The sequence below is a fragment of the Budorcas taxicolor genome, chromosome 4, assembly GCF_023091745.1.
Source record: "Budorcas taxicolor isolate Tak-1 chromosome 4, Takin1.1, whole genome shotgun sequence".
Taxonomy (NCBI): Eukaryota; Metazoa; Chordata; class Mammalia; order Artiodactyla; family Bovidae; genus Budorcas; species Budorcas taxicolor.
In genome coordinates, this window is record NC_068913.1 from 18,518,218 (window position 1) to 18,539,947 (window position 21,730).

Here is a 21,730-nt window from a genome sequence, read left to right on the forward strand (position 1 = left end):
TGATGATTTTTGCCACGAGTAACTGACTGAATCACCTTCCCTGGTGGCTCACATGGTAAAGACTTTGCCTGTAATGTGGGAGATCTGCGTTTGATCCCTGGTTCGGGAAGATCCCCCGGAGAACGGAATGGCAACTCACTCCAGTGTTCTTGCCTGGAGAATCCCATGAACAGAGGAGCCTGGCGGGCTACAGTCTGTGGGGTCACAAAGAGTTGGACACGACTGAGCGACTCCCACTTTCACTATCCAACGGACTGTACAGTGCTGTCATTGACTGAGATGGTGACTCTTAGAGGGTGGATGAGGGAAACTGAGAGTTCCATTATGAATTTTAAAAATTCTGGATGCCAAGTTATATATCCAACTCTTGTTTTTGGATTAGATTTGCAAATTATTATTTGAAATTTATAATAAATTATAAATTTATTATTATGTTTAAAATAATATATTAATCTATTGTTTTTAATTGTAAACTCCTCCTAAGGATGGAATGCTTTGGTGCTCACTTTTGTACTGCTTGTATTTCTGGGCCTCTTAATTAGTTGAATGATGAACAGATGGTGGTAGGGACTTCCACAGTGTTTTCCCATCCCTTCCTTTCCCTTCCCTTCCCTTCTCTCCTCTTCCTTCCCTGCTCTTTGCTTCCCTCCTTCCCTCCCTCTCTTCTTTCCTTTTTCTCAGTGCCATCTCCCTGCTTTCTTCAATGTAAGAAAAAGTACTAACCTGGGAATCATCACATTTGGGTACTAGTCTTCACTAGCTGTGTGACTTTCAAAGTTCTAATGAATTTTTATTTTAGTTTATTTTTTTCAAGTTTTTATTTAATTATCTGGCTGCACTGGGTCTTAGTTGTGGCATGTCGGATCAAGTTCCCTGACCAGGGATCAATCCCAGGGCCCCTGCATTGGGAGCACGGAGTATTAGCCACTGGACCACCAGGGAAGTCCCATCTAATGAATATTTTTTGAACCTCAGTTTCTTCAATTGAAAAGTGAGGCAGGTAGAGGTGATCTGTAAAATTTCTCCCAGTTCTAAAATTCTGTAATTAGTATTTTTTCTCCCCGAAGTGTGCAAATCCAATGTGTACTTGTAGGTTTACCTTCTAACTGTTTCAAGGGAAGGTATTTCTAGCAAGAGACAATTTAGAGGTAATCAATTAATCTCACTCATGTGAAGGGTGAGGAAAGTAGAATCTCGAGGTATGCTCCCTGACTTATAAAATGAGACTTAAAATGATAATAATGGCAATAATAATAACAGTAATAATACTGACATCCAAAAATTCTCATGAGACTAAAATGAGATAAAACATGCGAGAGTGCCTAGCTAGAAATAAACGTTCAATACATGTTGGCTCTCACAGTGATTATTGTTGTTGGATGTCATCTTATTTGCCTGAGGATATCCGATCAGCTGGTGGCAGACCTGGGGCTAAATCGTTTCCTTATGAGGCAGAAGCCTTCAATTTCTCTTCTAGGTCCTTCCTGTCTTCTCCAGCAACCAGAGCTGAAAATGTTGGTACACTGTGGAGACAGTACTCAAAAATGGCTATGACATACCTTAGGGGTGAAGTAAAACCTGGATTTGAAACCAGGTTTTTCCCTGTGTGACATTGGATAAGTATCAAATGTTCCTGAATCTCAGTCTCCTCATTTGTAAAATGGCTTAATAATAATAGGTACCAATCTCAAAGAGATGTAGTGAGGGTAGATGATGTAATGTAATCTGGTCCTTGACCGTGTCCGTGGCATGAATAAAGTCAATAAACCATACGTGACTAATTATCTTCCCTCGACCACTCTTGCTAAATGCAGAAAATTCTCCTTATTGCCTACCTAGAGTTATTACTGAAAGTCGCTCAGTCATGTCCGACTCTTTGCGACCCCATGAGCTGTATAGTCCATGGAATTCTCCAGGCTAGAATCCTGGAGTGGGTAGCTGGTCCTTTCTGCAGGGGATCTTCCCAACCCAGGGATCGAACCCAGGTCTCCCACATTGCAGACAGACGGATTCTTTACTAGCTGAGCCACCGGGGAAGCCCAAAGGGAGAGTGAAGTCATTCAATTGTGTCTGACTCTCTGTGACCCCATGAACTGTAGCCCACCAGGCTCCTCTGTCCATGGGATTCTCCAGGCAAGAATACTGGAGTGGGTTGCCATTCTCTTCTCCAGGGGATCTTCCTGACCCAGGGTTCAAACCTGGGTCTCCCACTCTACAAGCAGACTCTTTACTGTCTGAGCCACCCTAGAAGTTATTATATATAGTTTTAAAAAATTGTTTCCATCCATTTACAGATTCTTTTACTAAAGTTGATTACTTTTAATTTAACTATTTATTTTTGACTGCTTTGGGTCTTCATTGCTACGTGCCCCCTGCTGGGCAGGGAGGAGCTAACCTTCGTTGTGGTGGCTTCTCTTGTTGTGGAGCACGGGCTTTAGACATGGGCTCAGTAGTTGTGGTACATGGGCTTAGTTGTCCCATGCTATGTGGAAATCTTCCCAGACCAGGGGTAGAACCTGTGTCCCCTGCATTGGTAGGCAGATTCTCAACCACTGGACCCCCAGGGAAGTCCTGCATGTACTTTTTGAAGGAAGGTCTGGCTTTGCAATCTGGCAGACAAAGATATCAGAATCAGACTGATTCCTTACCAGCTGAGCCACCATGGAAACCCAAAGGGAGAGTGAAGTCACTCAGTTGTGTCCGACTCTTTGCAACCCCATGAACTGTAGCCTGCCAGACTGTTCTATCCATGGGATTTCCCCAGGCAAGAATACTGAAGTGGGTAGCCATTTCCTTCTCCAGGGGATCTTCCCGACCCAGGGATCAAACCCAGGCCTCCTGCACTGCAGGTGCATTCTCTACCATCTGAGCTACGAGGGAAGCCCACCAGGTTTGAAAGAAGATGACAATAGTGCTTTAAATCTGGGCAGCAATCAGTATGACTTAAACAGGAGGGTGGAGGGCCACAGAAGGGAGGTCTCTAGGAAAGAAAGAAAATCGTTTGGTTAACCAACATGTTTGAACATGAAAAATATTATTGGTGTTTGAAAGGTCCTTAACAACATTTAGAAAATCTTAGCTATTGTTCATGTAAATCTAAATAAATGAGGCAAGAATCTTTAAGAAAATGTAGATAGTAAGGGAAATATCATCATTGTACATCATTTGGCTTGATCATCAGTATTACACAGTCAGGGTTATTTGAACTCTGATTTTCCATGTAGCCCCCAATAGTTATTTAGTTCTACTGAAAAGATGGGTGAATGGGAAAAAAGGGATGAAGGTAGTGTGGAAAAAGAGCTAAATTCTCATCTAAAAAGCCAAGAAATCAAATAATAGTGTCTAAGCTTAATACTGGCACCCCACTCCAGTACTCTGGCCTGGAAAATCCCATGGATGGAGGAGCCTGGAAGGCTGCAGTCCATGGGGTCGCTAAGAGTTGGACACGACTGAGCAACTTCAGTTTCACTTTTCACTTTCATGCATTGGAGAAGGAACTGGCAACCCACTCCAATGTTCTTGCCTGGAGAATCCCAGGGACGGGGGAGCCTGGTGGGCTGCCGTCTATGAGGTCGCATAGAATCGGACACTACTGAAGTGACTTAGCAGCAGCAAGCTTAATAAATAAAAAAGCAATATTTATAGTTAGAAACATTATGGCAATTATAAGGAAAAAAAAAAAAAACAAAAGTGTTGAAAGTGCTTCCTGCTGGGGAATAGAACTGGGGATTGGGAAGCGGTGGGAAGGAGGCTACTGTGTTTCCTTGTGTGCCTTATATACTGTTTGAATTAAAATGATGATTGATAGAAAAGTAGAAAAAAGATGATCTACACCTGTCTTTACTTTCTGTATCTTTCCTAAATGAGATAAATATGAGCTATCTGTGAAATATGTATAAAGCTTTTTTTATTGGAGCATAGCTGCTTTACACTCCCGTGTCAATTTCTGCTACAGCAAAGTGAGTCAGCCATAGGTATGCATATATCCCCCTTTTTTTGAATTTCCTTTCCATTTAGATCACTGCAGAGTAGAGTTCCCTGTGTTATACAGTAGGGGCTCATTAACTAATGTTATATATTTTAGTGTATACCAGTTCACCCCACCTACCCCTCTTAACCCCTTTGGTATCCAAATGTTTGTTCTTTGCATCTGTGTCTCTATCTCTGCTTTGAAGACAAGATCATCTCTACCATTTTTCTAGATTCCACATGTATGTGTTAATATATGATATTTGTTTTTCTCTTTCTGACTTGCCTCACTCTGTATGATAGTCTCTAGGTCTAGCCACCTCTCTGCAAAGGACACAGTTTAGTTCCTCTTGGTGACTGAGTCATAGTCTACGGTACCTATGTACCACGTCGTCTTTATCCATGCCTCTGTTGATGGGCATTTAGGTTGCTTTCATGTCCTGGCTATTGTGAATGTGCTGCAAAGAAAAAAAAAATGCGCTCTAGGCTCTCACTGTGTTTTCAGGACTACAGTTCCCCCAGATGATGTATAAGCATGCCTATAAAACGCAGTATTGGGCAATAGAATTTTCGTGAAATTTAGATATACTTAAGGTGTTTATTTGGGAGAAGGCGATGGCACCCCACTCCAGTACTGTTGCCTGGAGAATCCCATGGACGGGGGAGCCTGGTGGGCTGCAGTCCATGGGGTCGCGAAGAGTCGGACACGACTGAGCGACTTCCCTTTCACTTTTCACTTTCATGCGTTGGAGGAGGAAATGGCAACCCACTCCAGTGTTCTTGCCTGGAGAATCCCAGGGACGGGGGAGCCTGGTGGGCTGCCGTCGATGGGGTCACACAGAGTCGGACATGACTGAAGTGATTTAGCAGCAGCAAGGTGTTATTTAGGCTACCCACTCCAGTATTCTGGCCTGGAGAATTCCATGGACAGTCCGTGGGGTCGCAAAGAATCGGACACAACTGAGCGACTTTCACTTCACTTCACAAGGTGTTATTAGTGTTGAAAGTAAAGTTTGTATTGATTATATCATCAGTAGGCTTGTGTTAATAATATTATAAAATATATGCCTTGAAACAATGCAGATTATAGCATTTTGTACAAGTAAATGTGATAATAGCACTTGTTATTTTTTCACTGTACTTTTACCTCATGAAGTATAGGAACTCAGTCTTTCCTCCTTTGATGACTCTTAGAATGCAGTATGGAATATATAAAATTGTTTTTGGAAGTGAAAGAGCAAACAGCATCTACTCCCACTCCCTCACATTATTTATTTTTTAACTAAATTTTATTTTAAAAAATTTATTGGAGTTGATAGTTGACTTACAATGTTGTATCAGTTTCAGGTTTACAGCAAAGTAAATCAGTTGTGTGTGTATATAGGTATATATATATGTGTGTGTGTGTGTGTGTGTGTGTGTGTGTGTATCCATTCTTTTTTAGATTCTTTTCCATACAGTTCATTACAGAGTGTTACACAGAGTTTCCCGTGCTATTCCGCAGGTCTTTATTAGTTATTTATTATATACACAGTAGTGTGTACATGGCAATCCCAGTCTCCCAGTGTTTGGCGCCCCCTTTCCCCATTGGTAACCATAAGTTTGTTTTCTACATCTGTGACTCTATTTCTACTTTGTAAATAAGTTTCTTTGTTCGATTTTTGTTTTAGATTCCACATATAAATGATATCATATGATATTTGTCTTTCGCTGTTTGATTTACTTCATTCAGTATGACAGTATCTAGGTTACTGGTAATTCTTATTTGGGAACGAAGGTGAATGATGTCACAGACTCATAGAATCACATGGGAGGTAATTTAAAAAGATAACTTATTTCCCACCTTGGATGGTCAAGCTATACCTCCAATGCCATGGGGAACTCAGATAGTGAGTGGTTCTTATCAAAATGTGAGAAAAATGGTATTTAAAATATTCCACTAAGACCTTACTGAAAACTACATTATAAACTTAATTTACTATTTCCATGGGCTTCCCTGATGGCTCAGTGGTAAAGATTCTGCCTGCCAATGGAGGAGACTCAGGTTCCATCCTTGGATTGGGAAGACTCCCTGGAGGATAAAATGGCAATCTACTCCAGTACAGAAGAGCCTGGAAGGCTATAGTCCATGGGTTTGCAAAAGAGTCAAACATGACTTGGGGACTAAACAACAACAATTATTTCCATAATTACAGTAAGAGCTGATATTCCCATATAAGGTTTAAAAATAATATTAATGGCATTGAGTCAAGTAATTTTTAAGCATGGTACTATATTGAAATAATCTGCTTGAATTGGCCTTCTGTTTCCAGTGAAAATGAAGTAATGGGGGTTGAATTTGTACTTCTACTGAGAACTACCAAAGATGGACAAAATGTGTGAAACAACAAGTTTGAAGACATTGGACATTATATTCTAAGCCATAAAACTGTTTCAGTAAATTAAAAGGATTCAAGTCACGAAAATAATCATAATGGAATTAAATTAAAAATCAACAAAGTAGTCCATTTAACAAATTAGCAAATGAAATTATTTATATTATACAACTATTTAAGTGAAATATCCTTGGATTTTTTTTTTCTTAGTTCCCACCTCCCAAGAGAAAAAAAAATATCATGTTAAAGTGTATGTAAATGGCTAGTGTAGGAATGTCATTTTATGTTTAAGTTTACACTGGCAAAATAATATGGATACTAGAGGGAAATAAGACTTATTTGGCAAATAAGCACAATGCTTTCAAGAAATAAAATGAATTAGGAGACTTTGAGATCTAGAAGTTTTAATGTATGGAGTAATTTTGTTTTCTTTTTGAATTGCATATGTGGCCTAAAAATCAGTGAAACACATTTTAATCAGACAACATGTAAATAGGATTTAAACATCTTTGAATTAATTTTTTTTTTTCCAGGATGGTTTTCCTTTGGGGAGATAGACATTTTCAAGTTGATTCTACCATACATATATACAACTAACTCACTTTATTTATTATTTCTGTTCAATACGAGTATTGCTGTCATGAGACTCTTCATTGACCCCCAAGTACATCTCATCCACTCCCACAGCTGGGCCTTTGCTCATGTTGAATCTCCACATGAATATCTTTCTTGGCTCTTTCCAAACCCCATCTATTTATACTTCCATCTTATGAGCTAGGGACTTCACTTCAAATATTCTGACCTGCTGTTAATGCTACTTTCTCTGGTACACTTAATAGGAACATTTAATGTTCCTATAGATGTTCATATATAACCAAGACTAAAGAAGTATAATATAATGCAGATTCTCTTATTCATTATTCTGTGGGTTTTAAACTGTAGTGAGTGGTTTCAACCAAGTGAGGATACATACCCACTTGAAAGTGGTTGTAATAATGCAAGTTTTTCCCCAGTCCTTGGAAACCCCAACCCATGAGGACTAAGGAATCAGGAATTTGTATTTTACCAAAGATTCTGGAATATCCTGATGTGATGGTCTGCATATTCACTTTAAGCAAAAACCCCATATCTTTAATGGATTTCAATAATTCAGTGTAGTTTACTCATAGTTTCTAGTCCTTCTTTTGTATCTTTATATCAACAAATTGAGTGCTAAGCATATAATGGATTCCCAATAAATGCTCACAAATTAATTGAAGCAGTGCAGTTACACGTAATGTTTAATGTATGTACTTTTTAGATATTTTTGTTTTTAATGATTGTATAGTCAGATATCTAATTAAATTTTTTCCAAACTTGTGATTTGGCTTCTCATTTGAATAATAGAATTTTAGTCCTGGAAGGGATTTCTGGAATTAACTTGATTGTCTTAGTTTTCAATGAAACAGTTGAGGGCGTGAGAGGTTAAGTGACTTGCCCAAGTTCACGCAGCTAATTAGTGAGAGTTGTGTCTACAGAATTCAAGTCTCCAACCTCCCAAACCTTGTGTTCTTGCTGTTGCCCGTGTTGCCTCTTACTAAGAAATCTGCCCAGTAACCCTAGGTAGTGACCCAAGTGATAAGATTTAAACACACATTTCTCAGTGAGTTAGAAAGTGAAAGTGAAGTCGCTCAGTTGTGTCTGACTCTTTGCGACCCCATGGACTGTAACCTATCAGGCTCCTCCGTCCATGGGATTTTCCAGGCAATAGTACTGGAGTGGATTGCCATTTCCTTCTCCAGCGGATCTTCCTGACCCAGGGATCGAACCCAGGTCTCCTGCATTGTAGACAGACTCTTTACCGTCTGAGCCATAGTGACTAAAAACTTAATGTCATTTGAAAGAACTCACAGCCCCTATTACTTTAGCTCATTTGGTCAGGATTATTTCAGATAATTCATTTTTTGTGGTTCTGTCCCGTGTGGTAGAAATTGTATGCAGAATCCCTGGCCTCTAATAATTGGTTGCCAATAGCACCCTTTACCCCAGTGCCAATAAAAAAATGTCTCTAGACAGTGCCAAATGTCCCCTAGGAAACAAGACCACTCCCAGTTGAAAACCTTTGCTTTAAACAGACAAGCACATAAATGCTTGGATTATTGGATTCTTAAATTCTTGGAAAGACTCATAAAGGGTCTTTCAAGATCCTTACTAGACAGAGGTTTTCACTGGAGGATGCTCAGCATTTGAAGTAATCTCTATGTGGAGGTACCATACACATATGCTGTAAACTGAAGGCTAGAGAAGTTGAGTGCAGTGCAATATTATAAAGTAGAATTTAAGCCATATGATCTTGCGATTTAGATGGATTTCTATGGCTTTTTTTATTTACATGAATTTTTGTTATGTGTCTTTTTATTTTATTCTTAAGTCTACTATGCCTATTATTTCCTTAAGTGGAACATCATGTTATGATAATGGTTTTCATCATCTGTAATCCAATGTATATAGATTCTAGACGTGAAACATTTATCTTGTGGATTTTTCAAAAGTCAAGAAAAACTATGTATATATACCCTTTGGAAAATGTAAATACATATAACGTTTTATCATATGCAATGAGTCTTTTTCTCCACCCCCTCCCTCCGCCCCCCGCATCCCTTTCCTTGAATGTAGAAGCTTAGGAAAGCCTATTTGACCACTTTAGTCAAGCTTGACGTTAACAGTAGCATGTCTTAATGGATATATGCTTATCTTTGCTGCTGTGCTGAAGGAAACAGCACTTTCTGCTTTCACAGGATAGGAATTACTAACTGAAGTTTAATGGATGAGCAACATATTATCAAAGAGAATACATCTCTTTAGTATAAGTCTGAAATAAAGGGAGAAAAGTATTATTTAAGGAGAACTTTATCCCATAGAGCAGCTTGTGAAATAGAAACATTAAGCGGGGAGTGGAAGGTTGAGTTCTAGTGCTGCTTATGTCCCAAGGACACTCTCTGATTTGGGCATATTTTTTACTTATCCATTAATAATGATGTTAGGCTAGATGAATTTGTACATGCGTATATTGCATATCTGCAGTAAAAATTCAATTATTTATATTGCTCAGAATAAATTTTTTTAGTAGAAAGAAGAAAAAAATAGCACTAGAGAAATGCCCCAAGTAATAAGGTGAACTTCATCAAGAAAAACTGTCCTCTTCTAGATTTGAACATGGAATTTTACTTAGAGGACATATAAACATAGAAACCTTGTATACAATGGTTCTAATGAAATTAAAACAAAATACTAGCTTCCAAATGATTTTCTTCTCCTCTAGCTAAAACAAAATACTGTATTTTCTCCTAGTAATATTCTGCTCAATTAGGTCAATTAGTGGTTTAATATTCAAAGGAAATAATATTCAGTGATTATAATATTGATGATTTTCATAATTAAAATATGGAAATGATAAATATCAACTGCTTAGACTCCAATTAGCTTATTAACATGCAGCAGAGAATACACACCTACACTACTGATAGCATTTTTCTTATTTAGTTCTTGGCAACTAAGCACTGTCAGCCCTTAATATGATTATGTCAAGCTCTCCTACAAGTTAGCTCCTGGCCAAAGTCTGACACACACAGTCTGTATCTGGGTTTAATTATGTTGATGAACAAAAAAGTCACCTTTTTTGTGTGTAGGCTAACTGCTCACTATGTGTAGGGAGACAAGCTCTTGTTCTTTTGATTTACCCTAAAGATTGGAACGAAAGGTCAGGGATCTTTTGATACAAGCTAATTAAAATATCAATGATTATACACACCTTGTAAGCTTGTTTTTGGATCATTGTATAATGCAGAAATTTCTTTTTCATATATATTATGACTATAAGTGCCAAGAAGATCAACATATTAACTTTGGAAAGAATACTTGAACATACCTGGGGTTGCTTTTTATTTCTTTACAAAATTAAGTACATTAATGTGTATTTCTCCCACTCATGCCAGAGGGCAATTGAGTTTGGGAAGAAAATTGCAAACGTGGAGAAAACTAGGTCCAGTCAGATCATTAATGAAAACAGATGGGCATATTCGTCACTGGTGGTTATTAGGCCTCTGGTCATGTAACTGTGGATATTCCAGCTCAATTAATTGGATTAGCTTTCTTAGAAAATTTGTCTCTTTAGATCAAAGTGTGATCTATGGACTACCTCCTTTAGAATCACCTGAATTTCTTAAAATGTGTACTCCCTGACCTCACAACTAAATATTTTATTTCCTTAGGTCTGGAATAGAGCTTTGGAATAAACACTGCCAAACAAAAAATTCCAGGTGATTCTGATACTCTTTAAAAATTCTCAACCCACTAACTTAGATAGCAACAGCCAGAATTTTGTCAGAACAAATACTTTATCATTTGCTTGCTTACTTTTCCTAGTGATCCTCTCATCCCTCTTCCATCTCCAGGCCAGAATAATAGAGTGGGTAGCTGTGGTTTGAACCCAGGTCTCCTGAATTGCAGGCAGATTTTTTACCAGCTGAGCCACCAGGGAAGCCCAAGAATACTGGAGTGGGTAGCCTATCCCTTCTCCAGTGGATCTTCCTGACCCAGCAATTGAAACCAGGTCTCTTGCATTGTAGGTGGATTCTTTACCAGCAGAGCTACCAGGGAAGCCCCTTCCATCCCCTACTGTTAGCTTATCTAGATTTCAGTGAACTGCCAACTAATGCCTGCTAATGAGAGCTTAAAGCATTAGACCCTTTTGCGGGCATTTTTACTTTAATAACAGTAGTAGTAGTGTTGGTGTTAGTAGTAATAATATCTGGTTCTATACATTTCACACCTTGTGTCTCTTTACCCACATAATTCTGGTGTCAGAGGCTGCAGGTCATTTTCATATTGTGAAATGACCTTGGCCCTGGACTTTTGTGCAATTATGCTAGATGAGTAGGTGCATTGGGAGGGAGGAGAATTCTTGGAAATACTCCTGAACTGAGATGGTTCACAAGAATTTAGGTCTATGTGGAGGTGATGGTAAGTCACATAAATATATTCTATTAAAATGCAGCTAAATATAATTATTCACAACTCAATTTCCTGTAGGTGGATGCCAATAATCTGTGCAATCATTCTGAAGTCACAGTGAATAGGAGAGGAAGGAAAAGAGAGGGGAAATTCAAGGGGAGAGAGACAGTGGTCTTAACTGTTTGTAGTTAAAGTATCTTCTTTTGCAAATTTTGGAAAGATATATGATGGTGAAAACACATTGTTGTCCCTCACTGAAGGGGCAAGAGAGGGGCCCTCAAACTCAAGCTTCACTAGCTTTTCAATAAATTTACTTTGGCCAATACCTAGGTCAGTGACAGACACCTGGCCGCTGTACACAATAGATACATAGGAGATGGATGAGTGAATGGAAGAGGGATAACTCTTATTCTCCCAACATTTTAGATGAGGAATTTAGCAACATTTCTAAAGTCACATAACAATAAAATGAGATTCATATTAAAAAGCAAATTTGCTCTTTGTGGACTTTGCTAGAAGCCTCAAACATCCATACTTCTAGTATAATCCATTCTTGCTGGGGTACATTGCTTAGCATCATGGCCTTGGGTTCAGGGAGCAATTAATTGTGCAGTGATAATCTCTCTTCAAGAAAATTTCCATCTGCAGTAAGGTCCATTCTCTGTTAAAAAGAATCCAGAAGAAGATAATGGCTAAAAATCAGGTTATTTTTTCTGGATATCAAAATGCTCTGACCTAGTTAACTTGCAAACTCATAAGAATGCTATTAGGTGGTTGTATAAATGCTGTTGGGGAGAGAGGGATACAGTTGGCCCTCACTGCCTGCGGGTTCCACATCCCTGGAGTCAACCAACTGCAGAGCAGATGGGAGGCCAACTGTACCATGGCATTTATAAGGGAATTGGGTATCCTACAATTTTGCTGTTCACTGGAGGTCCTGGAACCAATCTCCTACAGATACTGAGGGATGACTGTATTCATATTTTCTGATGGTTCTGCAATCAGACTGCATAGTATCTGTGTGATGTGGCCTTTGACATGAGAACTTTCAGGTCAGTTCATAGTCAGTACTGTATAAGATTGAGAGTGTGATTTCTGGAATTGGAGTTCCTTAGTACAGTCTGCTGAGTGTGACCTTTAGCCAGTCACTGAGTCCTGTTGTGCCTTTATATTTTATTACCTGTTAAATGTGACTGTCTTGAGGGTTGAATGAGTTAACATTTTGATTCATTAAGTGCTCAGTAAATACTAATAATTACTGCATTATTCTTGGTCTTGTCTTTTGACACTAACCAGCTCTTGACACTGGCAAGCACATTATATTTGTGAGTCTCAGTTTCCTCATCAGTAAATATAATAGTTAAATGACAGTTAAGATTCATAAACTTTTATTATAGGAATAGTCCCAGATAACCATATGTCATACTCAGAAAAAAATTATTTTAAGTCAAAGCTGTTGTAGAACTCCTTTGTTTAGTAAATTGAAAGACAAAAGCCCACTCATTATCTAGTATCTTGAAAAATAAATGAAAAAAAAAATCCCACAAGTTGGTCTTTTATTTTCTCTTTGAAACAAGTATATTGAAGAGCCAGCCTTGTTGCCTAATGAACCAAGAATCCAAACCTTGGATTTCATTACTGTTATGATTCCAGATCCCACCAGAGTCTCTTATCAAATGTGGCCTCATTAAGTGCAAAGGCAATGTACTTCTCCATTAAATTGTGCTGAGCTAACTTGTGGGTGATGTGAGCCCAAATGAAATATACTTATTTTAAATCTGTTCCTATTGATTGTAGTTGTGTATCACAGAAAGATATAAACACATGTAAAAACACTTGGGAATCCTCATTTATCTAGACTCTATTCTGAGGAAGTATACTGGATACAGACCTATTTAATGAGGCTCTGTCAATATAAAAACTAAATATAAAACCACTCCAGTGTGTTATTCTGTGTTGAGTAAGTTACCTCTAGGACTAACCCAATAGATTGGATTCTTTTTTTCCTTCACAGAAGATGGAACAGTTTATGAACAGACCCTCCAATATGTAATCTTTACTTTTTAGTAGCCAGGAATTTTGTTAACGTATTTATAACCTTGAAAGAAAGAAGACACATTAAAAATTGTTTACTTATTTATATTAATTGGGGGATAATTACTTTACAATATTGTGATGGTTTCTGCCATACATCAACATGAATCAGCCATAGGCATACATTTTTATTTGGGGCCAATCTCAGCCAATATTGTGTCTGGCCTGGCTCTTGTGGTTCTTACTATGACTGCAAGTTGCTCTCAGCAATAACTGTCAGAGAAACTTTGAAAAAGTTTATTGTTTGCAAGTACTGAAAATTATTAATATATGGCATACTTGGGGCCACACTGTGAGGTTGGAGAGAGACAGAGACAGAGACAAGGGGACCCAGGTTCTGCTTTTATTGGGGATCAAGGGGTAGGGACCTAGAATTTCAAGGACGTACTCTTTCTCAGCGGATTTGAAACATAAAAGCAGGAATTTTAAATTGCAGAAAAAGGGGAGAAAAAGCTGTCCAATGGTTAGTTATCAGAAATTAACCAAGATCTCTAAAACAAGGGAGCCTTCAAGGGAGGATGAAGCAGGAGGCATTTGGCTTTTTATCTAATTAATAGTCCTATGGCTAGAAATGTGTTCATTTGAGATAGCCAGCTTTGAAGTGGATACTGCTTTGGAGGGGATGCCTCAGCAATCCAAACTTAAAGCAAGCACCTGCATTCGTAAAAGACAAGCCACTGTCAGGACTTGCACTGCAGCTTTATAATAATACTTGCTAACATTTGCTTTATACCGGAAATGGTTTAAGTGCTATATATGTGTTCACTCATTTAATCTGTTTCCACAGAGAAGGAAGTAGAAGCAGTTTACCAAGACCATATAGCTAGTGAATGACAGCTGGATTCACGTCTAGGAGGTCCAGTTGGAATATATGGTTATAGCCACTAAACTACTACTGTCTCTTGAATTCCTTTGAAATTATGTCAGTTACCTTAAGGCAGAGAGACATACTGGAAGCTGAACGGTGAGAACTGAAACCACAGAATGCAAGTTTGTATCTGGTTATCTTTATGTCTTATTTTGTCTCTCAAGGAGGAAGAATATTATATAATATGCAGCCCAGTTTTGAAATATGTGGTAACAAAACTTGCCTGAGGTGACCTGGAGATGTTAGCGAAAGCAGGAATAGGTATAAGCTTCTGACTGACACTGTTTCTTGGCTGAAGCCACTAGAGAATGCCTTCCCAGTGACAGCCATCAGTGGCTGTAGGGGACAGAAACAAGTAGGAGACAATTAGTGACTCCAGAGGAAAGAGACAGAACACGGAATGCTTGGGGGTGAAAGGAGGCTGTAGGGATCTGGCTGATGGTAATAACTTCACTGGCAACCTCAAGTTAAAGCAAAATTAATGAAATATTTTTAAATGCCATTCTAAAAGTATCTTGCTATTCAACAACTTGTGCACCAAACTTCCACATTATAGTTAGCTCACATTTTTCATCCCTGAAGTCTTTTTTCAGAGATAAAGACACATGGGCAAAGTCTACCTAAAATTTTTTGGGGAACTAGAATACTAATGTATTTTGTAGATTTTGAAAGTATAGTAATAATTTATATCTGAAACAATGGCTATTCAGTGAACATATTGGGGCTTCCTTGGTGGCTCAGACAGTAAAGAATCTGCCTGCAGTGAAGGAGACCTGGGTTCGATTCCTGGGCTGGGAAGATCTCCTGGAGAAGGGAATGGCAACCATTTCAGTATTCTTTTCTGGAGAATCCCCATGGACAGAGAAACCTGGCGAGCTACAGGCCATGGGGTTGCAAAGAGTTGGACTCAACTGAGTGACTAAATTGATTTACCAAACGAACATATTACATGCAAAATAGGAGCTTCACTGGTGGCTCAGTTGGTAATGCAGGAGGCTGGGGTTTGATCCCTGGGTCAGGAAGATCCCCTAGAGAAGGGCTTAGAAGCCCACTCCAGTATTCTTGTCTGGAGAATCCCATGGATAGAGGAGACTGGTGGGCTATAATCCACAGGGTCAGAAGAGCTGGACATGACTTAGTGACTAAACCACCACCACCATGCAAAAAATGATGAAATACCAACACATTGGAAAATAAAAATTATTTATAATCCCATTATTCAGAAATTTGCAACAACTTTAGAATCACATACATGTATAATTTTAAATCTTGTATTTTTGTGAATATTTCTCCAGATCATTACATGTTTTTAAATTTTGGAGCTGAAAACACCATTGAATAAGTGGAAAATAACTCAGTGCACATTGTACCATAGCCTGATATGTATTTGATATTGAACAATTATATTGTTTAAAGGTATGTGTTATTTTGAAAAGTAAAGTATTTTTATATGTAAATATTTGTTGGAATGTTAAAATTATTTTTAGGATAGTAATTTGTAAGATAGGCATTCATTTTCAAAGACTGTACAGTCTTAAATCTTCACTAGGGATTATAAAATTATTTTATAGAAACATTGTGCTGACTTCTGTTTTATCAGCTGTATGAAAGGTTATGGTTCACCAGATCCTCACAAACATTTAGGATTATTATGAAAAAATGTCTTCAGTTCAGTTCAGTTCAGTCGCTCAGTCGTGTCTGACTCTTTGCGACCCCATGAATCACAGCATGCCAGACCTCCCTGTCCATCACCAACTCCTGGAGTTCACTCAGACTCACGTCCATTGAGTCCGTGATGCCATCCAGCCATCTCATCCTTGGTCGTCCCCTTCTCCTCCTGCCCCCAATCCCTCCCAGCATCAGAGTCTTTTCCAGTGAATCAACTCTTCGCATGAGGTGGCCAAAGTACTGGAGTTTCAGCTTTAGCATCATTCCTTCCAAAGAAATCCCAGGGCTTATCTCCTTCAGAATGGACTGGTTGGATCTCCTTGCAGTCCAAGGGACTCTCAAGAGTCTTCTCCAACACCACAGTTCAAAAGCATCAATTCTTTGGCACTCAGCCTTCTTCACAGTCCAACTCTCCCATCCATACATGACCACAGGAAAAACCATAGCCTTGACTAGATGGACCTTAGTTGGCAAAGTAATGTCTCTGCTTTTCAATATGCTATCTAGGTTGGTCATAACTTTTCTTCCAAGGAGTAAGTGTCTTTTAATTTCATGGCTGCAGTCACCATCTGCAGTGATTTTGGAGCCCAAAAAAATAAAGTCTGACACTGTTTCTGCTGTTTCCCCATCTATTTCCCATGGAGTGATGAGACCGGATGCCATGATCTTCGTTTTCTGAATGTTGAGCTTTAGGCCAACTTTTTCACTCTCCTCTTTCACTTTCATCAAGAGGCTTTTTAGTTCCTCTTCACTTTCTGCCATAAGGGTGGTGTCATCTGCATATCTGAGGTTATTGACATTTCTCCCGGCAACCTTGATTCCAGCTTGTGCTTCTTCCAGCCCAGCGTTTCTCATGATGTCTTAGTTAATTTAATATGCCAACCATCACATCCTATTCAATTCCCATTTCCTAAATGTTAAATGCCAAGCAACTTCATAGGAATTAAAAGATTTTCCTTTACCAGTGTTCATTAAGACTGTTTTTATAAGAATGTGGAAAGACTGAGTCAGAACAAATCATATGTTTATAATATCTTATAAAAAGTCAGTAAATTATTAGTAAAGCAGAACTACAATTTTGGAAGAAGGGAAATGCATTCTGTATATCTTTATCTATGTTATGCATAGATATATTCCTGAGCCTTATTTACTACTCAGAGTATATAATTGATTGCTTCTGCATTCCTTTAACACATAATAACAACTTGAAAGAGAAAAAACAAGTGAGCAAGAAAACAGAGTTGTACAAATACTGTCAAATGTCTTTCCCCATGTCCAGCCCCTTTGGGTTAAACTGTCTAATGGCTTCTTTGACCCTGTTCACCAAATTAGATTTCAATTTCTTCAAGTAGATCCCAAGCTTTGAAGATGTGCCTTTTCTTTCCCCCTCTACCCTCTGGGTCTCTTTTGCTTAAACAAAGGACACAAATTGCTTAGCTGCAAAATTTGTCTGTACTTTTCATAAATTAAAGTGAATCTTCCCAGGTCTGAGAACAATAATTCCATTTGGCTTATCTCCAGTAATCTTCAGGAAAAAAACAAAAACCCAAAACCCACAAACTGTAAGGAGAATAATGATTTGTAGAAATCTGCAGGAGGCCTTGGTCCTTGGTCCAGGAGTATTACTGCTGACAATTACATAAATAGTGTTCCTATGCAATTATCCCAGCAATAACCAATAGCAAGCAAAAATTATAGAGGCCTGATGCGATTTATGCTCAGAGGTTTCTGTGTAGTACTTTGTTTGAATCAAAATGGCTATCTTTATATATTTCTTTTCTTTAAAGAAAATAATGGGTCAACTCCTTAGGAGAATATAATTTTCTTCCATCTAGTTTTAGATGGCATTAGCACAGCAATCAGATGTCACGGTGAAAGATAAACATGTCTGCTCCTGGGTGCATAAATGGTAAAAATACCAGGTAATGTGGTACCATCTTCTTGGATTTTGCATGTTAAATAGCATTAACCTTGTGCAGTGTGGAGTTATGATTTCTTAAACTGTTTTCTCTCTACAATGGACAATCAGTTACATGATTTAAAAATATAGTGGGTGTTGTCAAGTTTTTCTATTGAATGAGAGTGCATAGAACAAATTTCAATTTGTTTTGTTGTTCATTTTTGCATGACGAGTGCCTTGTATTTGTTTCCACGATTTCTTCAATGTCACCATTCAGCTGCCCTTAATTGAAAACTGCTTGTGTTTACTCTTTGTCCAGGAGATTACATTTCAGGATATTTGCAGTAAATTTTATGCAAATCAGATCGGAAGAAAACATTCTTTTTTTTTTTTTCCTTTTTGAAGATATAGGTATTGATGGTCATGTGAGAAGTCCATTTATGAATTCTGGTAGCCATTTAATAAAAAGCAAATGCAACTGCAAAGTGAAAGGGGTAAGGGGAAGCTCTTGGGCACCAAATTCTTCTCAAATGACCCCTTCTATCAAAGAAGGCTAGAAACTGAGAGATGACTTTAGTGAGACTGCCTTTGGAGATTGTGCAGACGCTGTTCGGCTGAAAGGGGAAAAGGCAGAACTGGAAAAACAAATCTATTTCTCTAATTTTAATGCAGTAAATAGAAAATGGATTTCAGTGGGCAAACAAGTTATTGCCTCATTGGGTCATAAAAAGATGACATCTCCAAATATTGGAAATTTGGTAGCTTTTTATACAATTTTCAATTTCTTTTTTTTCTGAGGGAGATGGTGCACATTTTTTGATTATTGCAACTATTATAATAGAAAAACAGAAACAATCTAATGTTTTAATGTGTTTAAATGCTGGAACAGAAATTGCCTGGCTCATGGTTATTGTTAAATAAATGCTTCTTAAATTAAATGTTACTTGGCATGGTCTTGGCTTGAAGCCTGAGCCAGTTTCATGACTATTTGGCTTATTGGGACTATACACAGGTTTGAGTCCTAACCCAGGATTGTTTTTATAAGGAGAGAGGGACTACTCAGCAGACTTTGTCAGGGTGTTAATTATGTAGTGGTTCAGCTCCAGCTTCATCTATCGAGCCAAAATCTCTTTGTCCTTCAGTCTTCCAACCATCTTTCTTATCTCTATGGTTTTAATGAATCACCGAAAACCATCAGGCTAACATGCCAAAGAAGGGAATCAATCATTCTGTGTCATGATCATCTGAATTATTTGTTCTGTTTGATAAAGACTCCATCCAGAGTCTATGGGCTTCCCTTGTGGCTCAGCTGGTAAAGAATTCGCCTGCAAATGCGGGAGACCTGGGTTCAATCCCTGGGTTGGGAAGATCCCCTGGAGAAGGGAAAAGCTACCCATGCCAGTATTCTGGCCTGGAGAATTCCATGGACTACAGTCCATGGGGTTGCAAAGAGTCGGACACGACCGAGCGACTTTCACTTTCACTTTCCAGAGTCTGTAGGTCCTCACTAGGAGAAGGGGGTGAGAGAGGATGAGATGGTTGGATGGCATCACTGATTCAATGAACATGAGTTTGAGCAAAACCTGGGAGCTAGTAAAGGACAGGGAAGCCTGGCGTGCTGCAGTCCATGGGGTCGCAAAGAGTTGGACATGACATCAACTGAACAACAACAGTTGAGACATATCACTAATTCCATATCAGAACATAGTTCTCTGACTAGTTTGGTGATTTCTTGTGGCACTCTTGTGGAAAATCTTTCAACTACATTTCCGAACACATTTGTTAGAAGAAATTCTTTGATGTAACTCTGGAATTTAGTATTGAATCTCTAGAGAGCTGAAAAGAGCATATTAGGAGCAAGGGTGTGACTTTGACCCACAAAGCCTTAAGAGATTGACAAGGTATTTAGGGTGGGGAGCTAAGCTTGTGAAGAGTCAAAATCTTGGTCCCCAGAGCATATGGGACCCAGGGAGCTTGTAAATCAATAAGGAAAACAAGAAAAAGAAAAAAAGGATATGAAAATTTTCATGTATTGTCACTGTTTAGGTCTTAGTCTGCTGGCATTTAGAATGATGCTGAAGTTGTCTAAAAATACAGTGATAGCCAGGGGGCAGTCAGTCCTTCAGTCTAATGCGACAGATGTGATCTAAACCCAAACGTGGAGATGATGAACTCATCAGTGGAGGAGAGAGGTGGACCATCTGGTGTGAGATCAGCTCCCATCCATCAAGATGAGCCTGTTGGTGTTGTCTGGGTTTGAAGGTGAGGGTGTTGTGCTGATGGGGTGTGCACATTTGGGCATATGTGGGTAGGTAAGGAAGCAACAGTCCCCAGCACACTGAATTGTGACATATAAATATACTTCAGTTCAGTTCAGTCACTCAGTCATGTCCGACTCTTTGTGACCCCATGAACTGCAGCACCAGGCCTCCCTGTCCATCACCAACTCCTGGAGTCCACCCAAACCCATAAATACACTTAGAAGAGTACTTATTCTATTAGTGTATGTTATTTATATTTTCCTTAGACTTTCCATATCCCTTCTCATTTTCAAAATTCAGGAAAAGCAGAATAGTATTTGTGAAGAAAAGAGTTTATAGAGATATCTGCTTTGACATTTATAAATGAACAGAACATTATTGATCTATTTCCTGGATTCTTTAATTTTTTCAGTTTTAAGTCCTCCTATTACCTAGGAAGGGTTTCCAGGTGGCACAGTGGTAAAGAATTCACCTGCCAGCAGAGGAGATGTGGGTTCAACTCCTGGGTTGGGAAGATCCCCTGGAGAAGGAAATGGCAACCCACTCTAGTATTCTTGCCTGGAGAATCCCATGGGCAGAAGAGCCTGGTGGGTGACAGTCCATGGGGGTTGCAAAGAGCTGGATGTGACTGAGCACGCACACACCCACACACCCACACTCATACGCACACATACACCTTCTCCCTGGGATGGGTCTTTGCTTGAAATGGTATAATCTGGCCCAGAACAACAGAGTTTGTAACAGTATGTGCAGGAAGTTTTTTGAAAAGGAGAAGCAGTAAGATCTCAGCTTTTCTAATCGCAGTTTAAAATTTTATTGGATTCTATTAGAATTCCTGAGGGAGATCTCAAATTGCTCAGAAATTGTCATGATTTCCTGATTCACACAGGCTGGAAGTCTCATGTAGATCAGGACATATCTAGATGCCATTTTCTCCCGAAGGTTGACAGTGGGAAGGACAGCCCTCAGATGGCAGTGTGGTAGGGCCCTGCAGTTCAGCTTCAGTTCTAATAAAGGGTAGGTCTTCAATAGAAGGACTGAATGAAAAGATAGCATGCAACGCAGGGATGCTGGTGTCAAGAACCTGTGGTTTGAATGGTCAGGAGTGAACACAGTCCACTGGTTGGGAAAAACTGACACAGCTGATAGACTGCAGTCCAGTGGGAGTTATTTTCTGCTCAGCGCTCCATTGGCGGCTATATTTGTGAACCAACTAAGGGCAGTTTTTATTGATATGGTCACTTTGCTTTCAGTTTCCCATTTTGAAGTGTGTCTCTTTGATGGATGTATAAGGAATCCTCTCAGACACCTCTGACGGAAGACACCAGGCAGAAGATACGGCGAGATTTTGAGCAATCCTGGTTCCACAAAAGAGATGACACAGACTGCTGAGTAAAACACAGCAAGCCAGTTTGTGGAGAGACCAAGCATTATGTAACAGAAGCACCTAAGTCACTGTTCACACTGCTCGTCTTTGAGGGCTAGAGAGAAGGCTTCTGTCTGAAAGGAGAAAAGAAAAACTCTCCCAAGGCTAAAGCACACCAGGTTGTAAAAGCTTCGAGTAGAGATTTGTTGACCCTTTGTCCCGATCTTCCCAACCTTG